The sequence below is a fragment of the Manacus candei genome, unplaced genomic scaffold (genome assembly GCF_025592945.1).
Source record: "Manacus candei isolate 608988 ecotype Guabito, Panama unplaced genomic scaffold, ASM2559294v1 h1tg000018l, whole genome shotgun sequence".
Taxonomy (NCBI): Eukaryota; Metazoa; Chordata; class Aves; order Passeriformes; family Pipridae; genus Manacus; species Manacus candei.
The window spans coordinates 15,790,478-15,800,596 of record NW_026138066.1 but is presented as its reverse complement, the minus strand read 5'-3'; the positions used below and the strand labels follow the sequence as shown (position 1 = coordinate 15,800,596).

General features: G+C 43.2%; 1 protein-coding gene across 3 annotated transcripts in view; it reads left to right on the top strand.

Annotated features, from left to right (window-relative positions):
* The first annotated feature begins 2,464 nt into the window (after positions 1 to 2,464).
* The window catches only part of RESF1 (retroelement silencing factor 1), a 30,787-nt gene continuing 23,132 nt past the window's right edge, over positions 2,465 to 10,119 (top strand). For 2 of the 3 annotated variants that reach the window (XM_051784512.1, XM_051784514.1), the window contains exons 1-2: positions 2,465 to 2,598; positions 5,547 to 5,629. The gene's annotated coding sequence lies outside the window, so the exon portion shown is untranslated. Of the gene's footprint in view, positions 2,599 to 2,903; positions 3,103 to 5,546; positions 5,630 to 10,119 lie in introns of those variants that run through there. The other variant, XM_051784513.1, reaches the window with a different exon arrangement.

Here is a 10,119-nt window from a genome sequence, read left to right as displayed (position 1 = left end):
GGCTGGCTTGGCATTCAACACCAAAGCCAGTATGATCCCTCTTCTTCATCCATCACCTTTTGCAAATAGGGTAAAGTCTGAGTTGCTTCACCGCCACTTAGGCAGAGCATCCTGTTTCACCATGTTGCAAATAATCTGATAAAATAATTGAGATTTGATCATATAGAAGAAGTAGTTGTGATTTAAATATAGGAAATTGTGAGGCATAATGTATGGGATTGTTAGGAGTGTTGTGTTTGAAGTATACCTCCATAGAAACCTCACCAAGAAGTTACTGGATCATTTACGCTGCTTGGAAACCCCCTTACCCTTTCTATCTTTATTTGAGTATCAAGTATTCCAATCAGTAGAGCTAAGTAGAATTGACCAATGATTGCTTTAGAATAAAGATATATAACTAATGGAACCAATCCCTGTAAAGGTTAAATTTAAGAAAAGGCTTATGTAAAAAAAAAAAAAAAAGTATAAAAATGAATGGATTTTGTTGCTAAAGAGAACATGTTTGGAGGAGCAATCCCCTGTGTTCTCAGTGCGCTGAATAAAGAAATGTCTGCTTATTCACATCAAATTGGTGTTGCCTAAGTTTCTTTTGTCCTGTTTGGTGACAACCAGGTCAGATAGAGTATCGGCCTCCATTGTTCTTTCTCCAAGGGTTGAGTGAGTGGTTCATGTACATTTAAAAGTTAGAGTCTAAATTATGATGATTGGACTGATTATTAAAATTTTGACCCAATCTAGTTAACAGAAATGTTATGTAATAGGAAAGCCATGCCAATTGCTAGAAAACCTGTGTAACAATAAGCTACGCTGATTACTAAAATCTTTACATAATAATAAAGCTCTAATTATAACTACAGACTTGTGGCCAGTTCTCACTCTACCGAGGATCCTGAAAAAGATCCTGGAAAGAACGTGCCTGTCACCTTAGGGTTGGGTGACAACTGGCTTGGAGCCAAAAGGTAACTAGAAAGTGAAAACAAAAGCTGAACATGACTCAGAACCCTTTCCTAAGACTCATGTGGAGGCAGCAAAAGAGCAACTGTTTGCCTCCAGGAGGTTATATACAATAGGCCTATCTAAGGGCAGTTTGTTGTCAGCAATGAAGAGAAACTTGTCAGACAGAGAGGGTTCAGCAGCTGCCATGCCCTCCATCACATACCAGTGCCCTATCCTACAAGTCATGCCAGTTGGCTTGGAGACATGCTCCCTGATGCTTGTGTAAGTACGCAGCTTAGCTATAAAGCTTAATAAAAATTACCTTCCCTTACTATACAGCTATATAATGAGCTTTGTGCCCCTGACTGCTACTCAGGATACGAACTTTAGGTAAAATCTATTCAGTATAGTGTTGTCACCTTTAACTTAGATCTTTTAAGCAGATAATAGCTGTTATAGTTAAATCAAACCAAAATATTTAAATTTGAAAAGTAGTAAAAACTTATTACAAGATTTATTGAAAGTGCAAATAAGCAAAACAGCACGCTGGGTGGCCGGGGAGACCTTCGCTCCGCTCACGGTCCACAAGCGCAACAAGCAAACAACAACATTTATACCCTTATTAATTTCCCCTCCCACAGTCACTTGTCATCTCTTCATTGGACTTAGGTTCGCGGGCTCTGTTCTGTTTGGTCCTTCCTTCGCAGGTTCAGTCTAGTTGCTAGGGACTTCCCACCAATAGTTTGATCAGTCCGCTGTCCTTGAGGTCTGGTATGTGGGACTTTCCAGATGGCAGTCCTGGTTCCTCTTTATTGTCCTTGCGCTTGACCCTCTGCTCCTTATCCGTCTCCTCCTTGCCTTATAAGTATACCTGGACAATACACTTTTAGAATAATAGGATATAGTATATCCATTTAGCAAAGCATAACAATTTGTCATGTCAGCCTTATGGTTAACTATTCTGCAACATGATTTTTCAGCCTAAGCGAAGCTTTAATTATATTGGTATAAAGTATATTAATTTAAGATATAATTTGATGAGCAAATTGTTTATTTCATCATTACTCACTCATTACAATAGCCTTCTGGTAATTTTGTGAAATAATCTTTAAGTATTGTACTGCTTGAATATGGCTTTCTTTTTAATATTTTTTTCCATCTACCTAGCTTTTACTACAGGGCCTTGTTCAGCCCCCAGTTCTTCTAACTGAAGCCTCAGCTGGTGCCTCAACCAGCTGGGAGGATGTGAAAGAACCACGGTATTTTTCTTAAAAAAACGTGCCGTGCCTGCAACGGGGAGCTGGGGGATCCCACTGGAGACCTGAGAAGGCAGGAAGGGAGGCAGGGAAAGAGGCAGGGAGGAGGAGCTCGGTCTGGGGGGCTCTGAGAAACCGAAAGCGCGATCTGCCGGCGCTGTCAGCGCCGCACCCACGGGCACAAGGCAATCACAGGACGCGCCCAGCTCGGCCCTGCCCCGCTGCCTTTGTGCCGCTCCCCCAGCGGGGCCGAGGGGGCGGTGGGAAGCGCCGGCCCCGCCTCTGCCTCTGCCCGCCCCGCCCCGGAGCTCCCGCCCCGCCGCCCGACCCCGGTCCCGGGGTCTCCTTCCGCCTGCCGCGGGGCCGACGGCCGCTGGCTGCGGGCGACTCGGCGGCTGCGGGCTCGGTGAGGACGTGCGCGGCGGCGGGCAGGGAGGGGAAGGGGGACGGGGAAGGGAGCGCGGCGAGGGGCAGCGAGGGCCGTGCCGCGCCCCGCTCCGCTCCGCTCCGCCCGCGGGGCCGGGGATGCGGCGGCTGCGAGGAGCCGCTGCCCGGGAGCTGCCGGCCCTGCGGAGGGCTCGGGGCGGCCACGGCGGCCGGTGCCGCGGCTGGGCCGGGGAGGCGCCGTGGGGAGCGGGGGAGGCCCCGCGGAGCCGCCCGCGGCCCCGGCGGGAGCGGCCGCGGGGTCGGCGGGGCCTGGGGGGGCGGCGACCGGCGGGGTCCGGCTGGCAGGTTGGTGCTTGTCTCGTAGCGGGACCCGCTGGTCTCGCAGGACCGATTAACGTCGATATAATGAGCGTCCTGCGGGTGCCTGTGCAAGGACAATGCGATCCGCGGGCTCCAGAAACATCCCCCCCACCGCCGATCGCCTTAAGGACGCAGAAGTTTATTTACTGTATTTCTCTATAGGGTATGGCAGTCCAGGGAGATATTATTGAGAGGTAATATTAAAAAAAAAAAAAGGGAAAACCAAAAACAAACCGACCAAAAAAAAAAAAACAAAAGCTAGCTTTCAGGATTGTGGACTCGCAGTGTGGGGAAGACAAGTCCCTTGTGTTTAAGCTCTGCGATGCAAGTCCGATGTTGGTGATTTTTTTGCTTCAGCCTTTCCAGTAGGCATCACAAGGTGTGCGGTAAGGAGCTGGTGCTCCGCCTTGTGTAAGAGGGACACCTGCAGTCCTGTATTGTGGTTGAAAGGATAAAATGAAATGTTAAATGCAAAAAAAAAAAAAAATTTTAAAGAGATATAGGTTTGGTGTTTCTGCCTTCTGGCTTGTCCGAGTACTGTAGTTGAAAGAATTGTCTTGCTTATTCCATCTACTGAGGCAGGTAGAAATGTGAGAAAAAAATGCAAGTACCCCATCAACGCTTAGCAACTTTCTTTATGTGCTTCAGGAGATATATGCTTCATATGCTCTTGGCATCAATGAAAAACAGGCATCAGGTAGAACATGAGTAGGTTTTCCCCTGGAGCACTGGATGTGTTTCAGAAGCCCATAGGAATGCTGGTGGTTGTTTTCCTAGAAGTTGTTAGGAGATGGACTCAGCTCTTTCTAGGAGCTCTGTGGTAACGTTGGCCATTTCCCCACTCCTAACTAGCCTCCTGGGAGGACTTAAAAGTATTATAAAACAAACCCAGCTTATGTGAGTCCTGGTAAATATTTTCTTCCTCTGGCATCTGAGAATGATGGGAGTAACTTGCTACTAACAGCAAAACTCCTGACTGTGCTCTTATCACCCAATTCCCATGAACTAACTAGCCAGCTTCCCAAAACATTTAGACAGACATTCCTGGCAGAGAAAACAGACTCGGGTTGGTGATCACTTTTATATTATTGTCCTGTACTCTCTCGATGGCTGTGTCAGTATAAAAGTCTCAAGGCACAGAGTCTTGGCAAACTCACTGAGGTAGTTCTGAAGATGTTTACCAGGGACCATTAGTTCACTGTCATCTCACTGCAGTGAGTTGGGAGACACTTCAGTGTTTAAAGAATCAAGCCCTCCTTGTAGTTCAACCTTAAACAGTATTTATTTTTTTTTTTCAGGAAGTAATGTATTGTCTGATGTTTGGCAGAAGAAAACATTACAGCATGATTCATACCAAGTCTGTTATGGGGTGTTTCAGTTTCCCTCTAAACAGAAGCTAAAACTGTTTCTCCAGTTCACTGGTCTGCCAGCTTTTTAGAAGTACTTTTATTTTGTCATTTCGGTTCTGTTCTCTACTTAGAGCACAGATGCTTTCTTGCTCCTCCCCCATGACCTTCAAGAAAAATAGTTGTAAATCAGTGAAATACTCTGATTTGCAGGAGGCTGTCTTTCAAACACTTTTTAAAAGCCAACAAATTATCAACTTAGATGTTTTCTGCAGCCAACGGTAGTAGTTGGTAGTACAATATTTTTATGTTTTATTTTTATATGTTTCTAAAAATTACACTAAATGGTGTTTCCCAACTAATTTGTTTGCCTTTTTTTTTCCCTTTTTTTTTTCTGTGTGTGTTTGACAAAAAACAATCAAAAGGGACCTTTTGTTTTGGCTTAGTCCCTTTTGATAGAGTAGAGGTGCAATATGCATGTGGCCAGATGAGAGTGGTGTGCTTCTCAGGCAGTTCTTTTGCCCATAATGGACCACTTGAGCTGCTTACTGTTACCTTTTGAGCCACCAACTGGCTCTATTGGCTTCTGGCAAGCGGGGGAAGTGTTTTCAAGTGTTTTCTTAAATTCTGTGTGTGCTGAGCTTGCTCAGTTTTGTTTTCTGCAGCCATGAGCAGTGGGTTGGAGATCTGAGAGTTTCTGCAGCATTTGTGGTCTTTCTTGGTCCTAATCGACACAATAATTAACCTGTTGGTTTGATGCTGAGCCTCTCTTCTCTTTGTTGAAGACAATAATCATCAGAGAGCAATACTGCCTTCCCCCTAATTTGAAAGGGGTCACTGAAGACAGCAAAGAAAAAGTAAAGGAGGGAGCAGGAGGCCAAGAAGGTGCAATTCAACTATCTCAATTCCTAGAGCAGCTCATGGTTTGCTAACTGTGAGGGCTTGTGAAAAACCAGAGCCTGCTGGTGACTCTTAAGAAGAGGAGAGAAAAAAGAAAAAACAAGGAAAAATGGTGAAAATGCCTATTGTGGTTTTAGGATTAGGTGACTGCTAATATTTGCCTTCATGAACTGATTCTGGGCACTAATAAAAGGAAACTCTTGCTTCACAACAAATTGGACTTCAAAATCTGCCAGGAGATCTTCTGATGTGTTAATAGTAATCAGGGACATGGAAGACTCTCCAGTGGTATTGTTGGTACAGGTCATTGCTCCTTCGGAAAAAGTAGCACTTGCAGCTTATTGGTTTTTGTCCCTTCTAGGAGAAAAGATCGGTGAGGACCTCCTGTTCTTCCAGCGAGTGCTCCACATCTGTCTGAAGAAACACACTAACAAGATTGCTGAAGTAAGTTTTGTTTGTTTTGTTTTTTTAAGTGAAATTGTGGAAGCTGTTTTATTGTCTAATCTGGTTCACCCTGAAGCACCACAAGTAGTAGCATTGGTTGGTGCAACTGAAGATGTAGAAATGAGGAAGAATGTAGGGTTGGAGAAAATGTAAGCTTCTCAACCTGTCTTAATTACTTCAAGTCTTTCTAGGCTATACTTAAAACTGTTACAGCCACAGTTTTTCACAGAACTTTAATACTTTCCCTTTGCTGACAGGGAATGGATTTTTATTTTTTCACACGTTTGATTGCTAGATGTTACTAGGATGTTTCTGACTATCATTTGTGTTTCTGTTTTAATTCTCAACAGTTTTGCATCTGCAATGGGCAGTGGAAATGTAGAGCGAAAAAGCTGTAGGATTTTATACTTAAAGGAATTGCAAGGAAGCTCATTTAATGGAAGAATTGATAATGTAACTTACATATACAGGATACTTGATCACTCACCAGAGAAGCTATACTTCTTATAAACACTTCTGTGATCTTGAAGCTAGTCATATACCTTCATCCTGGGTATAAATGATCTCCATAAAATGCAAATATGCCAAAGAGCTCTTCTAGTATGTGAGAAATCTCCATGGCTGAAATTCAGTGCAGTTCAGCCAGTATTCTGTATGTGTGATTGTAAACCTTTCTCCAATTAGTAGTCATTAGGTGTTGAATAATAAGGGAGCAGTACTTTTAAAAGGGGATCTCTACAACTACTGGAGGTGTAAGACAGTTCTTTAAATGTGCCTTAGAACTTGAAAATTCTCCAGAGTTTGAAGGATGTTTCATGGTTTCTCTGAATTTCACTGTTGTTTCTGTGAAGTGTTGATGGTAAGTAGAAAATTTGCAGCTGTAGCAGAGAGGTGTAGGCATTTTCTAAAATAAAAGTCATTCTATCCAAGAAGCAGCAACTTTTGACTCTGATTCATTGTTAGCTGACCTCTTCCATCATAATGGTACTCAAAACTAGAAAAGCATGAGTACGGGTATGTATTTCAATTATATACATGAGCTATACTGTAGAGGCAAGGATACTCCTGTATAAAGGAGTCTAAAGGTAGTATTAGAAGAACTTTCATCTGTAGATTTCTGAACAGAATATTTGGTCAATTTGTGTGATGAATCCTGTCTCTGTTATTAATGCCTTTTCCCTGCAAATATTTTGCTTTTCTGTTAAAAATTACTTTCTCAGGCTTACAGCTGTTTGTCATAAGTTTTTCCCTGAGAAGTGTAAGCAATAAATGCTTCGTTGATAACCATCAAGCAATCAAATACAGTCTTGGAGATTTCATTTTGTTTTGAGCAGTGACATTTCGTTTGTTTGGTATCATGGGGAACTGGAATTTTAAAATTCCTTTTGAAGCATGGCTCTTCCAAATGCCTGGAGTCCATAGTGCTTGCAGAAAATTCATTTTTTATCTTTCAGAATAATCTCTTTGAGGTTAGTTTAGATGCTGTTTATGGCAAATTCAGATTTTTCTGTATCTAGCGGTTCTGGTTGTTGGTATGTGGCATGGTGTTTATCTGGATTATGTCATTCGTGGTGAGAAGAATGACCTCTTTCCTCTTGCCCTGTTGACCACAGTTTCCGTGACACTTGTGGCATTGTTGCTGGCTGCAATTCTACAGCTGTGGGACTGTAGATCAGTTGCCAAATGCCATGAAGTGCCTTTTCTTTGTTTTTTGATTTTTGTGCCGTCTCTGAATAAGTTTTAAAATTGAATTACCTAATTTTAATTTCTCAACTGCAGAACTTCCAAACTCCCTCCAAGTTTTAAGGCACATTCAGAATTTGAAGCGTTTCCTCGTGTCTCTACACTTCACTGTTGTTGCTGTGAAGTGTGATAAGTAGAAATCTGTAGCAGTAGTCCTGCCTCAAACATCTTTATTGAAACATAATTTCAGATTTTTAACATGAGTACTAAACTTGGAAACATGGAAGTGCAGCAGGATGTTCTATTTAAGTAGGGGTGAAACAGCTTGAGCATCACCCTACTTGCAAAAGTTGCCAGTGATAAAGGTCTGGCTGCTTTCGGTGTTGAAGAATGCCGAGACCAGCCTGACTGAATCACCACAAAATGAAACAATATGAGGATGTGAAGAAACCAGTTTCCTGACAGGTGTTTCCTCATAGAGGAACCAGTGAGTGGTAGTACTAATAACTTATTTTAAATGAACTATTCTGCTGAACTAACATGGCCAGCCTAACAACACAGTACTGATGGTCAATCACTTTATCCTATAAAAGCCCAAGCCCTCTTTTTTATGGCAAGGATTTCTAGCACCCCCCTTCTAGGAGCATGTGTAGGGATTCGTCATCTAAGTGGGGATGCTTCTTAAGGTTATCCTCAGGGCTGACTGAAAGAGATTTGCCCACGGTCATAACTATGGGTGACCAGCATCAGTCTCTCCTTTATAATTATTAAGCTAGCTTTGAAAATAATGATTTAATAAATCGTGCACTTTAGTAGCAGTAATAGCTTTCTATACTGAGGAAGGTCATGGAGCAGATCATCTTGAGTGACATCACATGGCACATACAGGACAACCTGGGGGTCAGGACCAGCCAGCAGAAAGGCAGATCCTGCTTGATCTCCTTCTGTTGATGCCGAAAAATGTCGGAATAAGAGAACTGCTCAGAGACTTTACATCTTTAAACAGCAAGATATTTGTTTATTGCAATGTTGGGAGCGAGGCAGGTCGCCCTGCACGCACTCGCTGGACCCAAGAGCACAAAACAAGCCATTTTATACATTTTAGGTACACAGTTACACCTTCTAATATACATATTAATAAGTAGGCTGGTGAAGCCAGGTAAAACTTGGAAAGTGAATTTAGTAGAGCAATGTAAGGATTAGAGAGAGTTAAACACAAAATGCAGGCTTTAAGCAAGGCATAGAGAACTTAGTATTAAGAAATAGCAGAGGTAATAAATTCACTAGAATACAGGACACTCTGACATGAAAGAACATAAGCAGGAACAGACAGAACTAAAAATGCTAGCACACACAAAAAATGACATATGGAAGAAAAACAAAGGGAGATAAGAAAAGGGACAAACCAAGAAATCAGGTACTCCCTGCCAAATGCACAAGGAAACTATCCGAATTAGAGAAGGTTCAGAAGTTTATGAAGATGATGATGAAAGGACACTGAGTTCATGATGATGAAGGACAGGAACGACCACCGAAGTTCTCCCCAAATTAAAGACCACACCTCTAACTCTGCCTCAACTCCGCCTGTTATGAATATTAAAAGTAGATGTTGCAATATAATGAATATTCATAATATGTGATGTAATTGCTTGGCAAAAAGTGTATAAAAGGCTCAGTTGTAAGTTTCTCGACCAGAGCAGTTTGTCCAGGGCGACCTGGCTGCTCCCCGGCCGTAAATAAATACCTCCTGCTTATAGACTCAAAATTCTGTCTCTGAGCAGTTTCTCCGCGCCTTCTTTGGGGCACAAATTGGCATCACTGGTCTCTGGTAGACAGCGAGCCTTCATCCCCCTGGTGGTCATCATGATCATCTTCCTCAGGGTTGAACTTTTCAACTTTCTTTGTTGAATGACCTAGATTCTTCAAGCTAGCAAAATCCGGGCTCCAGGCCTCCTATATCTAATTCAAATGTATAGTTTACTTAATTTATTACCTTGTGGTCCACTCCCTAGCATTCTTTCTATGATAAGATTTTGGTCCAGTAAACAGAACAGAACAAGACATTAACCACTGCTCCTATAATGTTCTTCTAGCAAGGCAGAACAAACATTAGGCAATTACCTTCTCCTGGCTCAGCAGGGCAAGGAATACCAACTAGGCCATGGTTAACTCCTTTTGTGCCTTTCTGCCATCAGTATGACAGTGTGACTCACTAAGCAGATAAGGGAGAGGCTGTGGATGTTGTCTACCTGGACTTCAGTAAAATCGCTGACACTTTTTCCCACAGCATCTCCTGGAGAAACTGGCTACTCATGGCTTGGTCAGGTGCAGTCTTTGCTGGGTATAAAACTGGATGATGGCTGGTCCTAGGGAGTGAGAGGGAACGGAGTTACACCCAGCTGGTGGGTGGTCACCTGGTGTTCTCCAGGGCTCAGTGTTGGGGCCAGTCCTGTTTAATATCTTTATTGACAATTTGCATGAGGGAATCAAGTGCATCTTTGGTAAGTTTGCAGGTGACACCAAGTTGGGTGGGAGTTTTTGTCTGCTTGAGGGTAGAAGGGATCTATAGAGGGATCTGGACGGGTTGGATCAATAGGTGCAACAAGGTGAAGAGCTGGATGTGGCACTTCAGTCAAAACAACTCCATGCAATGTAGTGGGCTTGGAAGTGAGTGGCTGGAAAGCTGCCTGGTGGAAAAGGACTTGGGTGTGCTGGTTGACAGCCAGCTGTATGTGAGCCAGCAGTGTGCCCAGGTAGCTAAGATGGCCAATGGTATCCTGGCCTGTATCAGGCATATTGTGGCCAGC